This window comes from Sciurus vulgaris, assembly GCF_902686455.1.
Source record: "Sciurus vulgaris genome assembly, chromosome: 3".
Lineage (NCBI taxonomy): Eukaryota > Metazoa > Chordata > Mammalia > Rodentia > Sciuridae > Sciurus > Sciurus vulgaris.
The window spans coordinates 108931104-108959075 of record NC_136463.1 but is presented as its reverse complement, the minus strand read 5'-3'; the positions used below and the strand labels follow the sequence as shown (position 1 = coordinate 108959075).

At 33.4% G+C, this 27972-nt stretch overlaps 1 protein-coding gene across 3 annotated transcripts in view; it reads right to left on the bottom strand.

The window, feature by feature from the left end:
- Nucleotides 1-27972, bottom strand: part of GALNT13 (polypeptide N-acetylgalactosaminyltransferase 13) — a 563464-nt gene that overhangs the window by 521786 nt on the left and 13706 nt on the right. For all 3 annotated transcript variants that reach the window (XM_079134478.1, XM_079134477.1, XM_079134476.1), the window contains one exon: nt 14578-14649. The gene's annotated coding sequence lies outside the window, so the exon portion shown is untranslated. The remainder of the gene's footprint in view (nt 1-14577; nt 14650-27972) is intronic.

Genomic DNA, 27972 nt, shown 5'->3' with positions numbered 1-27972 from the left:
TTTTAAATTTCAGAACTGGTGAAACCTCTCAGCTAAGTCAGCAATTATAAAAATTAAGCCTTGATTTGTGTAAATACATCTCTCTCACTTTATTTTTTGTTGGTCTTTATTTTTTTTTTTTTTTTTTTAGTAGAGAATCTGCCTTAGGGGAGAAATAATTGCAAAAGAACTATGGTGCTTTAAAGGTATCAAATAGGTGAGAGAGATTGACTCATCACCTAGTTAATTTCTCAGGTGAGGAAACTGAGGCCAAGGGGAATATAAAATTTTTTTCAAGTTTCAGACCTTATTTCAGTATAATTCAAACTGTAACCCATCTTATTTGTTATCTGACATTACACAAAGTGCTGTTATCATAAACTGAAATTTTAAGCAATATCTCAGGGTACCTCAAAGTATTAAAATAATGTATTAAGGAGCAGAAACTGAGACTTGATCTCATCTAAAATTAACGATCTACCCAAGGGAAACACAGTTGTTCTTTGTGTTCCTTCATCAGGATCAGGTATGAATAGGCTCTACACCCTCTTAACTGAATTTATGTTAACATGAGTAAAATAAAATATGCAACTTATTGCTACTACAATATGGTAAACACTTTGCATATTTATCATACGCAGTCCACACCAAAACACTTCAAGATATCATCATGCTGTTTTAGAATTAAGAAAGCAGAACCAAATAAAAACCTTACTGAAGGTCACATAGCTGGAAATTTACTGAGCTGAGATCAGAACCAGTTCAACATGATGCTAGAGCCTATGAGGACCATTCTGCCTCAGAAAGAAAATTACCTAATAGTAATTTTCATGGTTGCTAAAATCTTACTCAATAGCTCTATTCCCCTTCATTCCCTCTAGGTATAAAACAGGACAGGTATGTGCAGCTACAACACTACATGTAATAGTTCCTTTTGCAACTGAGAAAAATGAGTAATGGTGGTTAGGTAGAAAATTTGGGGGAGCTAACTCAGCTGGTTACATGTCCCTTTATCATTGCAGTTTTTTTCTTTCTTATTGTGCAGCATGTAAATATAATGCCTGGGCTCCAGTATTCATCTAAAGCTGTTGGAAAACCCTTGAGGATTAAAGCATATGGTTAAAATAGTGGAAAAGAACAGCATAAGAAAACTAAATTTCCAATGGCCTAGGGACTGCAATTCCAGAACCACAATACCAATGTCAGACTTCCTTTTTGTGCAGAGAGCTGGGTTTTTGAGGCAGGGTTATAAAGTGATAAGGCAGGAAAAGCCTGTGGGTGGAAAAAGTAACATACATCATCATATTGACAAAGAGAGAGAAATAATTTGATAATCTCAATAGATACAAAAGCATTTGATAAAAATTGGAAAGCTATTCAAGATTAAAAATTCTAGCTAAATCAGGCAGGCATGGTGGTGCAGGATTCTGAGCCCAACGATTTGGGAGACTAAGGCAAGAGGATCACAAGTTTGAAGTCAACCTGAACAACCTAGAGACCCTGTCTCAAAATAAAAAATAAACAGTGCTGGGGCTTTATGGAGTGGTAGAGTGCTCCTGGGTTCAAAAATCAGTACCAGAAGTGAAAAATAAAGAAATATCATATACATAATTTATAAAATAATTAGAGTAAACATCATTCTTAGTACTAAAATGGTAAAAGTGTTCCCTTTGACTTGGGAATAAGAGCAGAATGTTCACTCTTCTGACTTAAATTCACATTGTTTTGAACATCTAAATAAGTCACTGAGACATAGAAAAGAAAGAAAAGTAAATTTTAAGTATTTAAAAATTAAATTTTTAAGAATTAAAAATCTGTGTCCATAGAAAGCATAGGTTTTTATAAGAAAATCCAGAAGAATGTATAAAAAATATAGAATTAATAAGTGAGTTTACAAGGTGCTATAAGTCAATGTAAAATACATTTTTATAGAAGGAACAAAAGAAAATAAACTTTTTAAAAAGACATGATGCCTCTTAACATTAAATTACTTAAATGTTCTACAAACAAGCAGTCTGTAAAAAAATTAAATGATAAATTAAAAAAAAGAAAAACAAAACAAAACAAAAAAATGTAAGACCTGAATACAGAAAACCATAAAATGTGATTAAATTTTAAAGACCAAAATAAATGTATAGTCTATACCCATGAATTAAAAGTTAATATTATAATTATGCCAGTTCTACAAAAATATATTCAACAATAGAGTAAATTCAATGTCCACTAAGATTTCAACACATTTTGTGGAACTTGATAAAGTAATTCTAAAATAGACATGAAATAAGAAAGTTAAGGTGCCCTTGAATGATAACATGGTGAAAGAATTTATTTTAATAGCTATGATGAATAATTAAAAAAGCAGCCATAGTTAAAGCAGAATTTTAAATGGTAAGAAAAGACAAATAGCCTAATTAAATGGAATAGACCCAGACATACATGAAAATCTGAGTGATGGTAAATTTGGCATTGAAGACCAGTGGGCAAGGGAAAGAACTGCTAGTATGATTCTGTACCAAGTGAATATCTATTAGAAGGAAACTAGACCTTGTCTTCTATCTCAAAGCATTATATACATACAGTTATGTATATATATGTATATATTTAAATATATATATACATGTATATATAGGCAAAAGAGTGATTACAAATTAAAATTTGAAGCTTCTTAATCAGAAAAATCTTCAAATTAAAAGGTAAATCAGTAAGAAAAATCAAATCATAGAGAAGATATTTGCAAAATATTTAACTGAAAGAACTGTTAATCCATAACTAACTGCTGATTTTAATAATTAAAAATCACAATAGTAAAACAGACATTTGGAGTCAGTTTATGCATCGTGGTATCCACATGATGTCACATGACATAACCACATTATTCAACAGGAATATATAAAGCAAACTAGAATGGCTAAAATTAGACTTGCATATACTACGCTCTAGTAAGAATGAAAAAAAATGAAAACTTCCATACACTACTTACTGGAATATAATTAGAAGAATGACTTTGGAAAACAGTCTGGTAGCATCTACTAAAACTGAAGGTTTGCATGCAGTAGGATCCAGCAGTTCAGTTGCCAAGTGTATATCCAACAGAAATGTATGCATGTACTCCTCAAGAAACACTTAAAAGAATGCTCGTGATATTATTCACAATCATCCAAACAGTACAAATGCCTATCAACATTATGCTGAATACTCTGAGGTATTTTTCTGCAATAGAATAATTTTATAGCAGTAAAAATTAATGAACTACATAAAAATAATGACAAAACTGACAAACACAGATTCAGGAAAAGAAACTTACATGAAAGAATACATACAACATGAATATTGATATATCGATAGATAAAGATATATCTTCATATATAAATTTTAAGTCAGGCTAAACTAAAGTTTTATAATTATGAAGATATAATATTTAAATTATAATGAAAAGCAAGGACGTAATTACCATGAAAGGATAGCATTCGTTGAGGAAATGATGGAATGTAGGTAACGTTTAGGAAGCAGAAAAAAAGTTTCTGCAATGCAAAAAATGTTCTTCTTGATCTGTGTGATGGTGACATGGATCTTACAAAAACCGTTGTTTTGTGCCTTATAGAAATAGTTCATAAAAAACTTACAAGGCAGTAATTCTGTAATTAAAACTGATAAATAAAAACTTACATGTGAGATAAAATTTAATGAACTTATTGTGAGTTTACTGTGTGTCAAAAAATATTGTAAGTGCTTTCACTCATTTAACCTTTACAATATTTAGAAGGCATGGTACTATTACTGTCACATTTTAAAGTTGAAGAGCCTGAGGCATAGAGAACTGAAATAATTTACACAGAGCTTCAGTTTAAAGAGGCTTCAGTTTGGCATCTGAACCAATGCAGCAGAAAGGTTCTGGGATCCATGATTTGAAGCAGTACACCATGCTACTTCCCTAAAACAGGGAAAGAGAGATACTCCCTATATTGGGTGTTCTTTTTTTTTTCCTTTGCTAAAATTATTGTTTAGTATGATAGGTAAACTAAGTCTAAAATATTGGTCTTTCATGGACCCAAGATATTAAATCTTTAATTTAACACTCTATCCTTGTTTCATTTTAGGCTCTGCTAAGGAAGGAAGACAAATCATATTAAGATGACATATTTACTATTCTAATATATAATTGAGTAATATCATAAATTACACTGCTCCTGTTGCCCAGCATACAAGCGAATGTACACAACAGATTCATCACTAACCATAAGGAATATTTCTCCCTAAAGGTCAGAATTTTTTCTTTCTATCCAAAAGCTATTTAAAGAAGGGGTAAACTCTGAAAAGAATCAGACTATTCGCAACATCATTTTCCAGTTCAATCAACCTGGAAACCTCAATTATTTCTTAGAAGAATAATAGTGGATTAGTCAACTGTGGTAACTCAATGGGCTCAAATGTCAGCTCTGCTATTTTTTCCGTAGGTGTCCTGGGACGATTTGGTTTACTAAGGTCAGTCTCCTTTCCTCTTGTACAGAGTGGGATGACATTTAAACAAGCTTGATGCTTAGTCAATCCTTCTTAAGTGTTATGTGAGCCTATTTCCTTCACAGTCCTCCCTTCCTCTCCACTCCTATTTTTATGACCTCAGGCACTGGCCTCATGTTGTCATTCTTATGCTGCTCCCGTTGTCTAAAATTGATCTTCTCATCTATAAGCCTTCCAACTGCAATCCACTCTGAAGACATCACTAGACTTAAAATTCAAAAAGCAGTCTTTCATTCAGATTGAGCCTTCACAAAATATTCTCTCCCCCTTCTCTCTTTTTAAATTGTCTTCCAATTAGTTTACATTTCTGAAATAGTTACTAGTATTTTCTACAAAGGAGGCTTGTGTCCCACTGCTGATCTGTTTTATACCATTCATTGAATGTATGGAAACTGCTTCCCCTCTGAAATTTGGTAAGCCATTTCTACTAACATCTATGTGCATCAAGATCCAGCCAAAAGCATCTCCATGATGAAATCTTAGACCAATGCAGCTCAGAATTCTATCCCCTTCCTCAGATCTCCTGTAATGCATTATTTTTTTTTTACATATTTACACCTTATATTTCTCAAATTATTTGAAATGGCTTTGTAAACTCTATTAGTTTACATTTTTGCTCTTGATGTAATTTATCATATCCCCTGCTTTATTTACACTTGGGCATATTCTATTTTCTCAAATTAAAGAACTTCCTTGACAATAACTTTTATTTCTCCCTCTCACTTGTTCTCATATTTACTAGCACAAAATTTTTCACATTCAGGAGTGTACAATAAATACTAACTAAATTAAATTTAGTAATAAGATTACTAAAAAATAAAAAGAAATCACTAGTTTTATCTTTCAGTGACCAAATCCTGAAAGTGAGAGTAGAGGCCTTCTGTAAGTCCTTCACTCTCAAAACCAAGAGTAGTGTTGGAGAACAAAAACTTAGTCCATTCATTTTTAGAGCCATAATCCTTTAAATACTAGTAAGTTTGAAATTCTCTGATACAATTTGCTGATGGTTTGTTTTCAACCTGGGACGTATAATGGGATGCGTGGATGGCTAAAGTGGAATGAGATGAAAATCTCCTAAGAGTCCAAGAGAAAGCATCAGTGTGGCCAGTGTGCCATAAAGAGCAGTGCTTTGAGGCCTACACACCTGAAGATCACACAGGAAGAAGAGTTAAGCTGAACTGCTCATTCCAAACCTCTCTGCACTGCATGGGGTGACCAAGGGACTGCACACAAAAGGTCTGATCACTAATTCAAATTCTGAAAAGATACAGAAGCCTAAGATATGAGCTTTGCCCATTGGGAAGGAGCTTTTTCATGTACCAGCTTTTCTTAAACCAAACAGTTTGTTTTTCCAGGCAATTTATTTTGGATTGCTGAGTGGTCCTACTGAAACTAAACATAAGTTGACTGTTATTTTTTATTCAGAATTAATCATAACATACTCACTACTAAAAACCTTTTGTGCATATGGTTTCAGGTTTGGGAATAGTGTTTTCATGGAAACAAAAGAAAATTATATCAGCCATAGAATCTCAGTGACACCTAGGTTAACAGTATAAAGAAATTTTAATATTAGACTTCAAGATTCATTCTCATGAATGATAGATTTACATTTTGTTTTTCATTTTCCTGATATGAAAAATAAGGATAAAAACATGTGTCTCATGATATTATTGCTCAGATTAACTTATAAGTTTGAATGTCAAGTACACAGAATAGAATCAATACTTAATGAATGTTTTCTTGCACACAGCCCTTCAATTTACACAAATGACTTGCTTAATAGAACATCGAATGATTGTTTCCCCAAATTATGTGATAGCCATTTCAACTGTTGGTTTTGTTTTTATAACAAAAACCTTGTCTCCTCCAAGGTAAGTATTTCAGACTCCTTAAATACTTCACAATTGTCACATCTTCTCTCCAGAAAAGTCACAAACACACATGTTCAGTCTAGGTCTGAACAGCAAGATTTACAAATATTCTGAACAGCAAGATTTACAAATATTCTGAATTTTTTTTTTTTTTTTTTTTTTTTTTGCAGTGCTGGGGATTGAACCCAGGGCCTTGTGCTGGCAAGGCAGTCACTCTACCAAATGAGCCATATCCCCAGCCCAATATTCTGATTTTATATACTTCATATGTGCATAGTGATTGAACAAAGAGTCAGTTTTTTTTCATGAAAAGTTCAAGAAGTACAGGCACTTTCTGAAAGTACTTTGCTCTTTTTATAAAGAAAGTTGAAGTTTAGTTTCTGTTTGAGCATATGAGTCAACAATACTCAGTGAGTGCCCTTATTATGAGTAAATTATATGGCATAATTATGAAGTTATGATGCTTAATTAACAAATATACATGAACTGACATTTCCAAGTAAATCAATTGCAAATTAATAGCTACTAACATTTATTAAGCATTTATTATGTACCTGAAACTATGCTACTCTTTACATGTATTAACACCACAAATGAGGTAGCTCTTAATTTTATATCCATTTAAGAGCGACAGTAAGAAATATGTTAAGTCACACAGCTAGTAAGTGATAAATCCAGAATACTTTTAAGTGTATTTTTGAAGATTCACAGATGTATGAAAATGTCAGAGTGAAGCCCATAATTTGCATAAGCAATATGCATCAACAATTATAATTTTAAAAAGAAATAACCACCTTAAACTGTTTATCTCCAGCCAGGAGCCTGATAAGTCATGGTTTTGTTGTTGTTTCTGATATTAGTTATCAAAACTAAACATATTTTAGTAGTCTCACTATTTCACATCATAATATACAAACACCCTTCCAGACTTACTTTTCCAATTTACCATGGTATGAATGCAACAGGCATTCACAAGTACCCATACTTTGAATATTGATGAAGCTTCAATATTGAGGAATAATACTCCCTCAACTCTAGGAAGCCACAGGGAGCCTTAGCTCCCTGTCAGCATGGCCATCTAGAGAGGAAACCACTGATGCTCTGCAGTGCACTGTGCAGCTGAGCTAGGATGCTCTAGAGGTGGAATGTGTTAAATGCATTTCCAGCTTACATACATTCAGGATATAAAGCCAGGTGTTCATTCAAGTCTGAATCCAGAGTCTAGATTCTTAAAGCAACACTTCTACCATCTTCTTATTGGAAGACAATATACAGATATCAATACTGCCACTGTTGATTCTAAATTTGGGGGAATTCTAATTTAGAATTGTCCTCCAGATCATCCCACTTCATCAAACAAGGCAGTTGAGCAGGGGAAAGTTGACCCTCTGACTCTATGATCCCATCCAGATTTAACATGATAACATTGAGTTCTATGTTTTTCAAGGAATGACAGAAGACTCTTTGGAGAACTTTGGGACTATAATACCAAATACTTTTTATCAAAGAATAATTCAGATGGTTCCCAAACTTACTTTCAGTAATCTATATTTTCATTTAATTTCCTAGTTTAAAATAATGACATAATAGATAATACAAAATAAAAAATAAGTATCAACAACCAAAATGATAATGATTAAGCAGATCCCAAATGCAAAATAAATCATCAAAATGTGTTGAGCACTTAAATATTTAGGAATCTAATTAAAATTAATTGGGGGCTATCCAAGATCGCGAAATAGAGGGTGACTGCATGTCCAGTCACTCCAGAACCCAGGATTCAACAAGGGGAGGCATTGAGAGACTCAGACTAAAAGAGAGCCACGGGGTGAGTCTCCCTCACCTGGTGAAGCTCAGCTCGGGCGGCAGACGCGGATACTGGAGGCATATTAGAGTAGTGCAGGGCAGCTAGAGTCTTCCCCAGGCAGCCCTGCGCACTCCACCGGTGGGCTCCTCCCACATGGCCAGCTACTCAGATCTGGCCCCCCAGTGAGAGCCTTTCCACACAGAGCCAGCTCCAAGCCCTGGAACCAGTAGTGGGCTAGGGGTAGCTTTCTTCGGAAGCACTGCATTATCAAGTTACTCCAAGACTTCAGGCTACTGAAGGCTGGGAGGTGATACACTGGAAATCTACAGGGACACTATAAACAAATAGAGGAAATCTGCAATATCATAGAGTCCCACTGACATCTGACCAATATGAGAAAACAAGAGAAGAAAATGTCCCAACAAACCTAGATACTATATCAATAAAACCAAATGACAGAACAGCAGAAGAAATGTCAGAAAGGGAGTTCGGAATGTACATAAATAAAACAATGAGGGAAGCAAACAAGGAGATGAAAGAGCAAATGCAGGCATTGAAGGAGGAGATGAAAGAGCAAATGCAGGCATTAAATGATCGCACCAATCAACAGTTAAAAGAGCAAATACGGGAAGCAAGAGATCATTTCAATAAAGAGTTAGAGATATTGAAAAAAATCCAAACAGAAATTCTTGAAATGAAGGAAACAATAAACAAAGTTAAAAACTCCACAGAAAGTATAACCAATAGGATAGAATACCTGGAAGACAGAACCTCAGACATTGAAGACAAAATATTTAATCTTGAAAACAAAGTTGACTGAACAGAAAAGATGGTAAGAAATCATGAACAGAATCTACAAGAATTATGAGATCATGAAAAGGCCAAATTTAAGAATTATTGGGATTGAGGAAGACTTAGAGAAACAAACCAAAGGAATGAACAATCTATTCAATGAAATAATAACAGAAAATTTCCCAAATCTGAAGAATGAAATGGAAAACCAAGAGGCTTATATAGGACTCCAAATATACAAAATTACAACAGACCCACAACAAGGCACATTATTATGAAAATACCTAACATACAAAATAAAGACAGAATTTTAAAGGCCGTGAGAGAAAAGAATCAAATTACATTCAGGGGGAAAACAATAAGAATATCAGCAGATTTTTCAATCCAGACACTAAAAGCTAGAAGGCCCGGAACAACATTTACCAAGCCCTGAAAGAAAATGGATGCCAACCAAGAATCTTATACCCAGCAAAACTTACTTTCAGATTTAACGATGAAATAAGATCCTTCCGTGATAAACAAAAGCTAAAGGAATTTACAAAAAAAAGCCGGCATTACAGAACATTCTCAGCAAAATATTCCATGAGGAAGAGATGAAAAATAACGATGCAAATCAGCAATGGAAGGAACTAGCCTAAAGGAATAGCCAAATAAAGGAGAAAGCAAATTATATCAAAAAACAAAAATGAGTCAAAAGACTGGGAATACAAATCATATCACAATAATAACCCTGAATGTTAATGGCCTGAACTCATCAATCAAAAGACACAGACTGGGAGATTGGATTAAAAAGAAAAATCCAACAATATGTTGCTTGCAAGAGACTCATAGAAAGAGACACCCATAGACTAAAGGTGAAAGGATAGAAAAAAAGAAAAACATACCATGCACACGGACACAGCAAAAAAGCTGGAGTATCCATCCTCATTTCAGATAATGTGGACTTTAAGCCAAAACTAGTCAGAAGGGATAAAGAAGGACATTACATACTGCTTAAGGGAAGCATAAATCAGCAAGACATAATAATCGTAAATATCTATGCCCTGAACATTGGCTCATCCATGTACGTCAAACAAATCCTTCTCAATTCCAGACATCAAATAGACCACAACACAATAATACTAGGCGATTTTAACATACCTCTCTCACCGCTGGATAGATCATCCAAACAAAAATTGAATAAAGAAACTATAGATCTCAATAAAACAATCAACAATTTAGACTTAACCAACTTATATAGAATATATCATCCAACAAAGAACGAATACACTTTCTTCTCAGCAGCACATGGATCCTTCTCTAAAACAGACCATGTTTTAAGCCACAAAGCTACTGTTAGAAAATACAAGAAGATAGAGATACTACCTTCTACTCTATCAGATCATAATGGATTGAAATTAGAAATAAATGACAGAATAAAAAACAGAAACTTCTCCAATACCTGGAGATTAAATACTACACTATTATATGATGAATGGATAACAGAAGACTTCAGGAGGAAAATTAAAAAATTCTCAAAAGTAAATGAGAACAAAGACACATCATATCAAAATCTCTGGGACACAATGAAAGCAGTACTTAGAGGAAGATTTATTTCATGGGGCGCATTCAACAAAAGAAGTAGAAATCAACAAATAAACGACGTAACACTACAGCTCAAAGCCCTAGAAAAAGAAGAGCAGACAAACACCAAAAGTAGTAGAAGACAGGAAATAGTTAAAATCAGAGCCGAAATCAACGAAATTGAAACAAAAGAAATAATCGGAAAAATTAACAAAACAAATAGTTGGTTCTTTGAAAAAATAAACAAAATTGATAAACCCTTAGCCACACTAACAAAGAGAAAGAGGGAGAAAACTCAAATTACTAAAATTTGGAGTGAAAAAGGAAATATGACAACAGACACAAGTGAAATACAAAACATAATTAGAAGCTATTTTGAAAATCTATACTCCAACAAAACAGAAAACCTCGAAGACATCAAGTTTCTAGAGACATATGAATTACCTAAACTGAACCAGGAGGACATACACAACTTAAATAAATCAATTTCAAGCAATGAAATAGAAGAGATCATCAAAAGCCTACCAACAAAGAAAAGTCTGGGACCAGATGGGTTCTCAGCTGAGTTCTACAAAACCTTTAAAGAAGAGCTCATTCCAATACTATTCAAAGTATTCCATGAAACAGAAGAGGAGGGAACCCTCCCAAACTCATTCTATGAAGCCAATATCACCCCGATGCCTAAACCAGACAGAGACATATCGAGGAAAGAAAATTTCAGACCAATATCCTTAATGAACATCGATGCAAAAATTCTCAACCAAATTTTAGCAAATTGCATACAAAAATATATTAAAAAGATAGTGCACCACGATCAAGTGGGTTTTATCCCAGGGATGCAAGGTTGGTTCAACATCTGGAAATCAATAAATGTCATTCACCATATCAACAGACTAAATGTTAAGAATCACATGATTATTTCAATAGATGCAGAAAAAGCATTCGATAAAATACAGCATCCCTTCATGCTCAAAACACTAGAAAAAACTGGGGTAGTGGGAACATTCCTTAACATTGTAAAGGCCATCTACACTAAGCTCATGGCCAATATCATTCTAAATGGTGAAAAACTGAAAGCATTCCCCCTAAAAACTGGAAGAAGGCAGGGATGCCCTCTTTCACCACATCTATTCAATATCGTTCTTGAGACTCTAGCCAGAGCAATTAGACAAACCAAAGAAATTAAAGGGATATGAATTGGAAAAGAGGAACTCAAACTATCCCTGTTCGCTGATGACATGATTATATACTTAGAGGTACCTGGAAATTCCACCAGAAAACTCTTAGAACTCATAAGTGAATTCAGTAAAGTAGCAGGTTACAAGATCAATGCTCATAAATCCAATGCATTTTTATACATAAGTGATGAATCTTCAGAAAGAGAAATTAGGAAAATTACCCCATTCACAATAGCATCGGAAAAAATAAAATACTTGGGAATCAATCTCACAAAAGAGGTGAAAGACCTCTACAATAAGAACTACAGAACACTAAAAAAAGAAATTAAAGAACACCTTAGAAGATGGAAAGATCTCCCATGTTCTTGGATAGGCAGAATTAATATTGTCAAAATGGCCATACTACCTAAAGTGCTATACAGATTCAATGCAATTCCAATTAAAATCCCAATGATTTACCTTAGAGAAATAGAGCAAGTAATTATGAAATTCATCTGGAAGAATAAGAAACCCAGAATAGCTAAAGAAATCCTCAGTAGAAAGAGCTAAGCAGGGGGTATCACAATAAAGGATCTTCAACTCTATTACAAAGCAATAGTAACAAAAACGTCATGGTGTTGGTACCAAAATAGACAGGTAGATCAATGGTACAGAATAGAGGACATGGACACAAACCCAAATCAATACAATTTTCTCATACTAGACAAAGGTGCCAAAAATATGCAATGGAGAAAAGATAGCCTCTTCAACAAATGGTGCTGGGAAAACTGGAAAACCCTATGCGACAGAATAAAATTAAACCCCTATCTCTCACCCTGCACAAAACTCAAGTCAAAATGGATCAAGGACCTTGGAATCAGACCAGAGACCCTGCAGATTATAGAAGAAAAAGTAGGCCCAAACTTTCAACTTGTTTGCTTAGGAACAGACTTCCTTAACAGGACTCCCATAGCACAAGAAATAAAAGCAAGAATCAACAACTGGGATAGATTCAAAGTAAAAAGCTTTCTCTCAGCAAAGGAAACTATCAGTAATGTGAAGAGAGAGCCTACAGAGTGGGAGAATATCTTTGCCACTCATACTTCAGATAGAGCGCTAATTTCCAGAATCTATAAAGAACTCAAAAAACTCTACACCAAGAACACAAATAATCCAATCAACAAGTGAGCTAAGGAAATGAATAGACACTTCACAGAAGAAGATGTACAAGCAATCAACAGATATATGAAAAAATGTTCAACATCTCTAGTAATTAGAGAAATGCAAATCAAAACTACCCTAAGATTTCATCTGACCCCATTAGAATGGCGATTATCAAGAACTCAAGAAACAATAGGTGTTGGCGAGGATGTGGGGAAAAAGGTACACTCATACATTGCTGGTGGGGTTGCAAATTAGTGCAGCCACTCTGGAAAGCAGTATGGAGATTCCTCAGAAAGCTTGGAATGGAACCACCATTTGATCCAGCTATCCCACTCCTTATCCTATACCCAAAGGACTTAAAATCAGCATACTACAGAGATACAGCCACATCAATGTTCATAGCTGCTCAATTCACCATAGCCAGATTGTGGAACCAATGTAGATGCCCTTCAGTTGATGAATGGATAAAGAAATTGTGGCATATATATACAATGGAATATTCCTCCGCCATGAAGAATGATAAAATTATGGCATTTGCAGGCAAATGGATGAAATTGGAGAATATCATGCTAAGTGAGATAAGCCAATCTCAAAAAACTAAAGGACGAATGATCTCGCTGATAAGTGGATGAGGACATATAATGGGGGGTAGGAGGGGTTAGCGTTAGGGTTAGGGTTAGGTTTAGGTTTAGGGATAAGGAGGGTGGTAAGAATGGAGGAAGGAAGGACTGTATAGAGGGAAAAGAGGGGTGGGATGTGTGGGGGGGAAGGGAAAAAAAATAACAATGAATCAAACAACATTGCCCTATGTATATTTATGATTTTTAATTAAAAAAAAGAAAAAAAATAAACACTTTCATTTAAAAAAAAAAGAAGTGACAATATTGCAGCAGAAAGTTATTTTTCCAAAAGCAAAGTCTGAAATTAAAAATTGTATAATTCTACATCATTTTTGTTTGTTCTGAAAACTCTGTGCCTTTTATAAATTAAAGCATCCGTACTCATTCAAAAAAAAAAAAAAAAACTCTAAGAATTTATGTCTCTTATCCTAAGGGACATTTGATCTATATTTTTTCATTGTTATTGCAATATGTCTTATGTTTTGGCAGTATTATTACTGATTAAATAAATAGGCTTCTTTTCTATTTCACAAAAAATCAAAAAATTAAATTTATTTAACCTGTAAATTTTTGATGGAGGCAGAATTCTTTGAAAAATCCTTTGTTCAAGATCTGGATTCAACACTTTGAACAGACTTTGAGCAAAGTATTAACGTTTTGGGGTTTCAGTTTTCTCATTTTTAAATGGGAATAAAAATACTTATCTTAAAACATTTGGGTGAGTTTTAAAGGTAATGCTTATATAAATTAAAAAATACGGCAAATATTAGTATGTATTAATTTAATATTTCTTTTTAAAATTTCCATATTAACACTAGCTAATCTCCTTCACTCTTTCAATCTATGATTAGAGGAGAAAAAACTTCACTTAAAGTAGGAAATACTTGTTACGTGAAATTAAAAAAATAATAATAAAAGTCAGTGAAAACAAATCTTGAAATTAACTTAATTCAGACTAACAATTCATTTTTATCTTTGGTATACATTTTCCCTCAATATTAAATTTTAATAACAATAAATAGAAATTCTTCCTTTATGACTGTCTGCCAAATACATTCAGTATAACTACAATTGAGTGGAAAATAGAAATACACATTACTTACTATATGTAGTGCTTGGAAATTTCAAAATGACTTGAAAACATTCATCCTCAAAATACTTCTTAAAAAATGCATCTGTGGAAGAGGAAAAAATACCAAAGAAATAAGCAATTTCCCAAGGTCACTGAAAATTTATGCAGACCAACACAAATTAAGACACTGTTTAACATACTGAAATAAAGGTTTGCAAATAATAGATGCAACACCTAGCAAAGTAAAATAGGCTAATGAACAGAAGTATTCACAAATACATGCAAATATTCTGAACACTAGTTGAGGAGATACTCCTAAGTACAAGGTAGGAAAAGTCTGCACATTGGCTTCAGAATTATTTTAAGTAAGCAGTACCCTTGGAATATTGGTAGAACAACATAAAAGCAATTCAAAAATATGAGGTGCTTATAAGTAAATTTAGTTGGAGATTTGAGATGATTATTCAAACAAGTTCTAAAATGTACTTTTGTCTGATATATGAAGATCATTGAGTTAGAAGAGTATTTTGCTTGATTTATCTAGAGAATTGCACCAATTCACTTTGTAATTGCATTTCCGTTCTAATTGAAAATCATGCACTGAGAAAAATGCAGGCATGCCTCCTGCACACCTCACAAAAATACACAAGCAGATCTATGCTGTTTTTCATAAAGTCAATGTGATTATAAGGAGAAAATGATTTAATCAGGCTTTATTAATTAATTTGTTTTAGAGAAATAGTATTGGAAGACCACATTAACTTTAAAACTCAAAATATTTCAACTTAAATAAATTTTATGCTACTGCAAACACTGTTTTATAAAAGAACTGTTCATAAGAAAAAATTAAAACATAACCTAATGAAAATTATTATCCTTTAAAGCACAGTGTGCAATATCAGACAAATCAGACACACAAATAAAAATGCGCCTAAGTAGCAAGTTTATTTAAAGGGATATCAAAAGAATTTCTGCCCTGGGAGACTTGAAGCTTTATAGTACGACACAGAAACACCAGTTTACTAATACAGGAGTTGTGGATTTTTGTTCACCAAAACCTATATAACCAAATTCAGCATTGTTCTACATTCACAGCAAGTACCCTGTGTAGAAGGTCTAATTTATCTTCCCTTAGTGTGTGAAAGAGACTAGGAAGGCTCTTGTCTCCATCTAGTCCATCGATTGATAATTTTGCCAACATTCAATACCGAGCCTCTCAGTAACTAGATATAGTTAGCAAGCTTAGAGCTAGATGACAAATAGAAATCAAGAAATTCCCAAGAAACTATTTTGATAAATCCCATTGTTCTAAGTTTAAACTTGGAATTTAATAGACTATTCAAACTCACCTTCCTAGATAATTTCAATAGAATCAAAAAGTCAAAACAATTAGATATTTGTTTTGCATACTTTAAAGTATTCAACCTTATAGACAAGTGAACTGAAGTGAAGGCTAATCATGTGACTTTCCCAACTTGACAAACAGGAGCTAAACTTGGACTCAGAACCAGCTTCTCATCACAACCACACCTGCTAGTCTCTAACCTCAGCAGAGATTTCAAACTGGATTCATAAACATTAAATCTGACTAATGACATACTTCATGACTTAGAAAAAAAAAATCACAAAATTTGTATGGATTCTCTACACCCACTCACTAAAAAACCTATCCTGGCATAGTATAAAGTGGACGCAGGGAAGGGACTTGAAATGTATAGAATAACAGATGATATATATTTTTTCTGGGACAGGAGCAAGTAAGGCATTTTTAAAAGATGTGGATATGTCAAAAGGAAGCAGGCCCCAGCTTCACAAGACTTCCACTGGTTAAATTTGTACAATTAGGCAACCAAAATTAGTTGTTACTGTGAAGGATTAAAATTCACCATGGAAAATATGATATAAACAAAGAAATGAGTAAAGGATAAAATTAAAAAGGGAAGTCCTTCCTTTACAGAGAACATCTCCTAACACAATAAAGATGGACTGATGGAGTTAGAAAATTATCATTAGCAAGCATAGTTAACCATCTGGATCAAGAAAATACCAGTGGATCAGTACCAGTGGGTGAAAGTGTGATGGGAAACAGGCATTTCCATAGTTGGAAAGCATCTTCCCACAAATTGGTTATTTATTACAGTGGGGAAAATTGTAACTTTCAGTGGAGAAACTTGGCAGAGACTACTTTAACTAATTGATCAAAGACAACATCATCAATAATGGGACAAATACACAGGACACACTAGAGAAGGATTCAACATCACTTTTGTGGTGTCTTTGCCAAAAATGCATAACCTGAATTAATCATCAGGAAACATCAGGCAAACCCAACTTGAAGATGCTGTGCAAAATATCTGGCCTAAACTCTTCAAATGTCAAAGTAATTAAAGACTGAGGAAATGTTCCAGATTAAAGGAAATTTAAAAGACATGACAACCAAATGCACCTGCAACTCTAGATATGTACTGTGAGGATATAACAACACTGTGATCTGAAATTTTTCAATTTTCATCATGGTAATTTGATCAGGTACAACAATGTTCTAATTCTTACGAAATCCATACAAATAATTCAGTTAAAGAAGCATGATGTCTGACACTTACTCTCAAATGACTTAAACAGTAAAATAGTGTGTGGGGTACAATCTTACAAATGTTCTATATGTTTGAAATTATACCAAACCTCGAAATGACTGAAAAAAGATAGAAACAAACAAAAATATGTAACTATCTTACTTTCACATATATATATATTGGGATTGCTGAATCATAGTCTCACATAAATCAATAAAAATTTTAAATCAGTAAAAATAAATCAGAATCATAGCCAAATGTGTTTAGAAAACTATAATTACCAAAAAACTAGAGTGGTTCAAGCTCATCTTCCTTTATTTTATATATTCCATATTTATATATTATATATTATATTTTGTATGATTACATATAATCAATATAGTTATATATTAAATAGTTACATATAGAATTAAAAATAAAGATGTATTTATAACTTTGATCTTTTATGTACATATTAAATATATAAAATACAGGAAAATAAAAATAAATGTGGAACCCAGTTTGGGTTTTTAAATAAACCACAATAATGTAAAGTTAAATAATAAATGAATAAAATAAAGTACTGAACAATTAGAGAAAAAAGAATAAGATTATAAAATAGTCTTTAAAGATAATCACTACTGGCATGATATGTGATTTTTCCTTATATAGTTGGTTTTCTAAGTCAAAAGTTGCAAGTGTTTTTTAGTTTAAGAAAAATATGGAACCGTGAAAATCATGTTTGATTCTTGAAAACATACACAATATTTTCATGTATAACTACTTTGTCTTTACTTCTAGACTCATTTAAATAATTCTATCATGTAAATTATTTGTTAATTCAGTTCTCTTTTAACTTAATGGTGAATTTTTTGTGACATTATAACAACTTTTATCATTTTATTGCAAATTCACCTCAGTGATTAATATTCCCTTTCTAGGACATGCCATCATTTATTTCATTTTTAAAGGTAAGATATCATCAAACATTTTTTTACAAAAAAAAAAAAAAAAAAAAAAAAAAACAAAGAAACAAAAAAAACACTGCAAAGGACCTTGTGTGTATGTATCTTCTGCTATACCACTGCTGTTCCCTTAGGATAAAATACCCATAATTGGGGGTATTTAGGAGTGGTGGCCCACGCCTATAATCCCAGCAGCTTGGGAGGCTGAGGTAGGAGGATCAGGAGTTCAAAGCCAGCCTCAGCAAAAGTGAAAGTGCTAAGCAACTCAGGGAGACCCTGTCTCTAAATAAAATACAAAATAGAGCTGGGGATGTGGCTCAGTGGTCCAGTGCCCCTGAGTTCAATCCCCAGTACCAAAAATAAATAAATAAACAAATAAAAAAAAAAAAAAAAAAAAAAAAACCAGAAGTGGAACTGCTGAGTTAAGTAGCATGAGGCTGTAAGACCATATTTTATAATACTGACGTACACAATTTTCCTAATTGAAAATCCCCAGTATCAGGATAAATTTTACAGTCACTGCAGCCAGTGGCACTCATGACACAGGGTTTGTTTCCAGTTTGTACCTCTCTAGAGCTCTAGCTTTCCATATTGTCAGGTCTTCACAGTTGTGTGTGCATTGTTGATACGACATGTGTTGAATTTAATTTCCTTTTAAAATGTTTTCAAAAAGATTGCACCACAAGTTAGCCTTGAAATAAAAAAAAAGTTATTTCTATGAAAAAGGCATGGAAGCTGAGCAATTTTACTCAAGTAAGTATTCATTTTTGAAGGAGTCCTTCATTTCTTACAAAGTAACAGTCAAGTACTTTGTAGAACCTACAGAAGGAATATAGCCACGAATAGATGGAAGATGTGTCAGAGTCCTGTAAATCAGAACATACAAAAGGACTGATTATTATGCGACAAAGGATGCAACTAAAGGCAGTAAACATTACAAAGTCCCCTGGATAATACAAACGGCTTTACCAGGTCTCATTTCTAATTTATGGCAACAATGTGTCAGAATGCCTCACCAACAGTGGATACTATTTATCATTTTTTAAAAGTGGCACTTTAATCAACAGTCCTCTTCGATCTTCAATTTATTACAGCCAACCTTTTTTTCCAAAAATCACTTTAGATTTGTTCAAATCCTCACAGGTTTAACAACTTTCCTGTTCTGTAGATTTTGTGTGGTGTTCTTAAATTCTGGAGATTAATGCTAATGCCTTTTAGTATAAGCACCCAATAAACACGTTAGGAGTTTGACTTCCTTTGCCCCAGCAGGTCTCTGACTCGCTGCAGTCACAGCTTCACACCCTTTAAACAGGACTGCTTTGTCTTTACTGGTTGATGAGAACATCATGTGAGACAAGAGCTAAACCCTGCTGAGTAAAGATATATGAACTCTTTTACTTCCCCTCATATTTAAGTCCTGTCATTGTGTCAGAGAATAAAATTAGATTAACTTGGAGTGATTTACTTCACTCAGTCATGTTGGTTGTTACCCCATTTTTTTCCTTCTCTTTGAAGTATATGGAAATCAATTGTCTCTTTGATTTATCCCTCTATTTTCCCAGATATCAAAGCAAACTGATAAATCTATAAGTTCCAGAATCATCCCTAATGTACCCTAGCTCCCTTCCTCCCTCTTCTCTCTACACTCTGAATTTGTCCTTCAAGAACCCTAACCTAATTCCTTGCACACTTTCTATTGCAAATATGTTTTGATAAATTATCCTATGATAATTCCTATCCTAAGCATGACAAATCAGGATATCCTGAAATATAGAAATATTTAAATCTAATCTATCTGTCATTCATTAGTCAAATTATACCACTATGTAATTCCATATCCGGTCTGTACACCATGCCAAACTGCCCTGTGGCAGTCCCTAGCAGAGAACTATGATATCCATCTCTTTCTTTACTCATCCAGTTCAGGAGAAGTCAGAGCAGTGTTTCTTACCTCAAGTGTGTTCTTAGTCAATTCTTTGTTTGCTTTTTTTTTATTTAACTGAATAAGGAACTAGCAAATCAATTGTTCCAAATATTCTCAAGGCTTTCTTTATCTCTGGCCCCTGCCTGAAAAGAAGAGGGGAACATTCTGGTCTCTCACTCCTCCTACTCTCAACAAGTACACACTAAAGCTTGACTTATGGTAACTTCTACTTCATTATCTACTGGCCTCTGAAAAAGGTGCTCTTTCTTTTGCAGACTCCTATATTTTGACCTGCTCCACTTCCATGAAGTCATCCTGATTTCATTATGCAAAGATTCATGTTCAAAGAAGCTTATTCATGTCATTAATAGGTTTATATTTCTAAGTACATAAAAGCAACCAGAATGTTTTCAATTAGGGATCAGCTATATAAAACTATGATTTGTTATGCAATGCCATGGAGTCACAAAAATCATGTCTCAATATTAATTAAAAATATGTCTATATATATACACAAATATTTAAGATAAATAGTTTCTAAAATTCTATGGGGAATAAAGTAGCTACTGTTTAATCATAAATATACATATATATGAAATTGAAAATATTGGAGGACTATTCAGCAAGATATTAGCAGTTATCCTAAATAATGTAAAAGTAATCTCATATCACTTGACATATAAATAATACATAATTTCTAAATAATTTTAATGTTCCCTTTTATATGTTTCCTAATTTTTCAAATCTTCTGCAAAATATGTTATAATAAAAAGATACTAGTTTAAAGATTCAAAGGAAACAAAACAACAACAAAAATCATGTAGGTTAAAAACCAATTATACAACCATAAATGAGGCATAACTTCAGCATTAAAGAACTGGAAACTACTATAGAGAAAATTGGGGCATAAGTAAGCAAAAAGATGCAGATTATGAAAAGTCAATAAAATGTATTTCAGTGATGTATTTTTGATGTATTTCACTGGACTTACCAGTTGCCTCCCCAATGTCTAACTTCTCCTTCCTTAGCTGTTGTACATACTTCTATGCCCCTTGGGTGGCTGCCTATCTGAAATGTGGAGATAATGGTTGAAACTCTGGCGAGCATGAATCTTAGAATGACAGGAAGGATCCAAGATTCATAGTGACATTATAGAGTCATTCTAGCAGACATGGATTGGCAATATGAAGACTTCAAGGTTTTTTGAGGGGAAAAAAAATCTGATCTTTTATTTTAGAAGAGAATCAAAGACAACATAAAAATCATGTTATATTTATATTTATACCTAACTTTTATAAAGATTTCTAAAATACTTTTGGTGATATAAGGAAATTCAAACAATTTTTTTTAGTGGAAAAAAGTCACAGTCAATACAATTATGATGTTTTCATTATGGGGAATATACAAACCTAAAAACTTTGTTGTAAGTTTCAAATTTCTAAACTATCTTATTATCAGGAAGTACATAATACAAGCACTTCAAATTTTTACCAAAATATTAATTAATGTAGTCATCTCCCATGGAATAGTTCTTCTACATGACAATAGAGTATAATTTGAAAAATTATACATACATAGAATAAATACAACTTGTTCCAATTGGGATCCCATTATTGTGGTTGTACATGATATGGAGTTACACTGGTCTTATATTTATCTCTAAGCATAGAAAAGATATGTCCAATTCATTCTACTGTCTTTCCTATTACCATCCCCTCTCCCTTCCCTTCTTACACCTTTGTCTAGTCCAATGAACTTCTGGGATAGTATCAAACTAAGAAGCTTCTTTCCAGCAAAGGAAATAATCGAGAACATGAAAAGATAACCTATAGAATGGGAGAAAATCTTTACCACCATCATTTCAGAGCATTAATCTCCAAAATGTACAAAGAACTCAAAAAACTTAACACCAAAAAAAACCCCAAATAACCCAAACAATAAATGGGCTAAGGAACTGAACAGGCAGGTCAGAAAGAAGAAATACAGTCAAAAAATATATGAAAAATTATTCAACATCTCTAACAATTAGAGAAATGCAAATTGAAACTACACTGAGATTCCATCTTATCCCATTCAGAATGGCAATTATAAAGCATACAAGCAACAATAAATGTTGACAATGATGTGGGGAAAGAGGTTCACTGATACATTATAGATGGAACTGCAACCACTCTGGAAAGCAGTATGGAGATTCCTTAGAAAACTTCGAATGGAACCTCTACTCGACCCAGTTATCCCAGTTCTCAGTTTATACCCAAAGAATGTAAAAATCAACATAGTACAGTGACGCAGCCACTTCAATGTTTATAGCAGCTCAATTCACAATAGCTAAGCCATGGAACCAACCTAGGTGCCCTAATACAGATGAATGAATAAAGAAAGTGTGGCATATATGCACAATGGAATATTACTAAGTCATAAAGAAGAATGAAATTATGGCATTTTACCAAATATGAATGGAACTGGAGAATATTACACTAAGTGAAATAAGCCAGTCCCCAAAAAACCAAAGGCTGAATATTCTCTCTGATATGTGGATGTTAACTACAACAAGGGAGAAGAAGATTAAAATTTCTGATTTCTTAGCCCAGACTGGGTATATACTGAACATGATTCCTAAGTGATACATATCATGTAATAATTTTCAGGAAAGAAGAAGAAATTTAGTTGTCATGAATTTAATGACTATTTGGCTAGCATATATTAAAATATTAAGGCTAACATGTCAAATCATATTTAAAATGAAGATAGAGGATTGCAGTAGAAATAATTAACATTTGATAAATTAGGATACATTAAAATGACTCAAATAGAAAAATTTATGTTCCATAAAAAGGAAATGTTTAGTAGTTTATTATGTTTAGTTACATGAAGGATTGTTTTTAAAATTAGATTCCAAGAAATAAAATAGCTTTAACAGCAGGAAAGATTATACCATACATTAAAAATGAACTTCCAGAAACTAAGGATGTTTAGATTTGAGTTTTTCTTTTTTTTTTAGTGAACACTCTTGAATACCATTAAATCTAAATTTAGAACTGCAGCCTTTCAAGCCTAAACGTCCAATCAGAAGTGAGGTATGAATATGATGGAATTAAATATTTTAGCACCCTCTTGGACCCTTGAACTTGATAAATTTGTGGTGATTATCTTTGTAAGCAATTACATTAATACCTTTATATCCTCATCATATTCCAGAAAAATGATACAAGATACCACAAAGAACCATTCAAGAGAGCATCATTAAATTCATAGCCCTTCCTCCTACTAAATCAATACTGAATAAATTTCTCAAGACATTTATTAAATGAAGAGCTGTCCTGTGGATTTGCAGGCCTCAGGGGAAGTGAGGAGTGTGAGGCCTACTGGTGAAAAGGCTCTCACTGAAGTTGGAGACAGGTAAGGACACAGCTATGAGGACAGCTAAGTCGCCACCTGCAACAGGAACACAGAGCCACAAGAATGAAGAAAACGCAATGATTCTGCTTGAGGATTTAGGGAAATCCTTTAAAGGGGATTTGCCCATTCAAGCTGATCCTTGAAATGAAAAGATAGGAAGCTCGGGGCTGAAAAGCAGCATGAGCAAAGCAGCAGACATGGACATCTATGACATCCAAATAACACAGAAGTGATTCTCTGAGTCCTAGACACAGATTAGAAGAGGGTAAAATGAGACAAGAGTCTGTAAAGGTCAATTGGAACAGATTCCTGAGAAGGGCTCTAAATGATAAGCTAAAGAATCTGAAATGTAACCCATAGAGATTGTAAACGTTTACAACATCTCAGAATTGCATGCTTAGTCCATCTAATGACAATGTGGAACAGGAAACAAACTACACTGTACTGGACAGCTTTATTTTAGAATAACAGTCCTGGGCTTAGATTAAGCACAGACTTTACTGAGGGCAGGTGAGGTGACAGGAGCTATCCTCAAGATCCCTTTCAATCTTAAACTTCTATCTTCTACGGAGGAAACAAGTTTTGGACAAATTCTTGTGAAGAGGCAGAACTCTTGGGCCACTCTGGTGAAAACCATAAAGGCATTGCTATTTCAAATATCCAATAAGTTTGACAAAAAGTGTATCCAGTACACAGTCTCTGACTAGCTGACAACAGAATTTAGAGGGAAAAAATTTGCATGGAAGATATTATAGCACAGTGGAAAGGCAGTTTCAGTAATCCTACTGGGAAAGCCAGATAAAAATTTGACTGACCTAAATCCTTTTGACCTGCATCATTTTCCAAAGTAGCCTTTACTGCTTTGGAAAGCCCAGGGGACCTATCTGTGCATGTGCAATCTAATTAAATGCATGTAGTAAGGACTTAATCGTATAAGGCATTTTGCTCAATACAGCACAAAATAAATTCTGTTGAACTGCTTTTGGATTTATAGTCTAAAACAGCACATTTAGATGTAGATATACATCTATAATTTAGGTTAAAAAAAGAATTTTTTAAAACTATAGGGACAGGCAAAAATTCATGAGCATCAATAAGCAGGACAACTCCTTGATTATTTCCACTTCAAGGGGAAACACAGGTAAGGATCACAGAATAAATGCCAGTGATCAGATCTCACTCCTGAGACCTACTGAAGGAGAAAGGAAAGCACTGTTCTCTTCAGGTTTAGCAGCACTAAAAGACAAGGTCAGTCAAGCAATCTAAGGTACAGCATGCCACAGGAGCACTGTGCCTGGAGGAAGGAGAACAGGGTCAGTACAACCAGCCTTGGCCTGGGGAGAGCAGGTCCTCTTCTTGTGCAATTCTGAGGAGGATCTTTGGCCTTGTGGGAGGAGACCCAGGCACCGGTGTCCCCAGAAAGACAGGCACTCCTGAGGGTTCTAAACAGAGAAGGTATGAACCCGAACTGAGAAAGTAACATGGAAAAGTTTTCATTTGGGGTGCCATGTAAATTTTGCCACTGAGACCCACTTCATGGGTTGTGAGATCAGAGTTCTTAAGGTCCCTGAATGACTTGCTTGATGGCAAACGGCCAAGCATATCAGATCAGAATTCTAGATAAGACACTCCTTTTCCTTGAAGCTTCTACACAATTGTAAACCAACACATGAGGTACACATTTGCCCATAAAGGATAGCCATGAGTAACATGGCAGGAATACATTTACTAAAACACACAGAAATGTGTAAAATTCTGAAAAATTACAGTATCTAATAATATTCTCATATCTCAAAAATTACTAACAATGTTCAAATATAAAAATGATCTTTATGGGCTGGAGATAATAGCTTAGTGGTAGAGCACTAGGCCTACCATGTGCTAGGCCCTGAGTTCAATCCCCAGTACCACCACAAAAATAAATAAATAAATAAATAAATAATCTTTATATTTATTTATGGTGAAAAAAGTCCTTTCTTGATATAATGCCTGAGTCTTATTAAAAAAAAAAAAAAAGAAGCTTTATTTTGCAGATGTTCATCCTAAGTGAGGAAACAATCCTCAGAAGCCAGAATAAGAATATCATCTTATTAATAATATGACATTTCAGTAAGCCAGTGACTTGATAGAAAGCAAAGGGAAGTGCAGACACAGAGGGGAAAAAAAAAAAAAAAAAAGAAAAAGAAAAAAAGATTTTGCCAAGTGGACCCCCAGGGTGTTAAAAGTGCAAAAGCAGTCAGTAATTGCATGCCATGAGCCTGCACCTGTTGCTGAAAACCTGTCTTAAGTGTGTGTCTCTCCTTAATAGAATTATGAGAGCAGCTGATTTTGCATTTACATAGTACCTTAAAGTAAGTGGATCCCAAAATCTCTGGACAGATTTATTAGCTGGTTACATATACTGACTGCTTAAGCAGGAATCATTTCATGCATCAATGAAGTACAGTTACTTCTTTATTAAAATGTGGCAACATTTTATTGGTCCACAATTATATATATCCAGTTACCGTGAGATGTAGCTCTCTGACCAAATAAAAGTGCATGGGTACTTAGAGAATTATACTAAAATAGCAGATGCATATAATATGATTAAAATCACATAATAAAAATTTTTATATATATACATATATATGATTTAAAAATAAATAGAAAATAGCACACCATCAGTTAAAATATTACTACTATATGTGGCAGTTTTAAAATGAATTGGAGGATGGTCAAGGATGAAAGAACATATGAAAGGCTTTGAGGATGGATAAAAAGTCATAACTACACAGTTAATCTTAACAAAAACCATTGTTACTGGAAATAAGGTTTGGTTGGAGAAATTAAAAAGTCTCTCTGGCAAAACTTAATTCAGTCCAATAAAAGGTAAAAACAAACTCTACAATTAATAAAGGAACTGAAAGTCAAGAGTGAATCTGAATTCTCATAATATAAGATCAGTACTTCATAATTAACTTAAGTGGTACCCACGCACAAGATCGTAGAAATTCACATTTCAAAACAGCCAGGAAATCCATAAAAATGAAAACCTGATATTGAGTAGGATCTCACTGGAGAAATACAGATACAAACATGCAGATGTACACACAGATAAACTCAGATAGTGTGCATCAGTCCTGCCCTTCGAAGGAAACATTTTTTTTTTTATTTAGTGCTAGTCAAAAATACATTGCACAATTAATCATCTTCATAAATATTTCTGTATCATGGTTTTATATTTATAACAATAGAGAACATTTTGTGAGTTACCACTTTCCAGGATACTTGTTAAATAAAATTAAAAATGTTAGATGTAAGTTTACTAGATTAATTTTCAGTGGATTCCCATAGTATAAAATAAGCAAAGATGGTGTTATTTTGGCAGATGGATATACATATACCAGAAAATGAATTGATTGTCTGTCCGTGACTTGATGTAACTTTGTTTGAAAATGTTTAACCTCATGCAAGTACCCATACATGGCAGAAGATGTTACTTGATTTTAAATATTATTCATGTAGAAATTCTTTATAAAATAATTGAAGTTCACAATAAAGTTTTCTTCTTGATCACTTTTTAAAGTATATGTGTGGCACAAATCTTCAGAATAGGAAGCAAGAGAAGTATTAAGGAAATACAAACTGTAGACCCAGCATCATTTTCAGGCAGCACTAGAAAATAGTACAAATGAAAATGGAAAGTAATTTCATCATATGTAATCTGAAAAGTTTTTTGAAACAGATAAACAAAAATGCTGTTTAATAATCTTAATATCACATGTTATGAATTCTCACAAAATATAATGCAATTTATTCCTTTACTCAATTGTTTTTTTAAAAAATAACTATTTTACTGAATAGAATTTTAGAGTTGAGGAAGTTGTAGGTTACACTCAAAACTAGTCCTGGTATACTTCAACATTCTGCAAATGATTTAGAAATAAATCAAAAACAGCACGAAAACATCATTAGATTCCTACCAGCAGTTTATTAATTTATGTATAATTGTCATTTGCACAAATTATTGTGAAGGAAATGATAAACTACCCATGTTCAAAACAACATAGTCTCTTCATATGATAAACAAAAAGAATTGGAATTCAAATATTTCTAAATGAGAAATCAATTACAATTTTGTCATTTCAAATTGTGCTTTCTTCTAAATTAAAAAAAAAGAAAATCTCCAATTAAGCATTTATAAATATGATTAAAAACAAATCAACATCACACACTGAATACGAAATCTGAGTCTCTAAAGAATAAAAGATAATGCTTCATCTTTTTCTTTCAGGGATGAAGGCTGAGATGACAATATGATTTAAAGTGTTTGCTATTTTTCATATTCATATGCAAAAAGCATTCATCTTTCAATTTCCCTTAGGCTGACCCACATGAGGAAAAAACAGAGCCAAACTTGATCAAGAAACTATGGGGAAAATGGAGGATAGCAGTGATGTTGGAATGTCCAAAATAAAGTTAAGATGCTTATGGCACTATTTCTAAGATAGATGCATTTTTTTTGGTAAAGTGGCATTTTAGTATCAAGCCTTGGGGTAGAAATTATATTTATCATAAAATGAATACATCTTTGCCTTTGCACA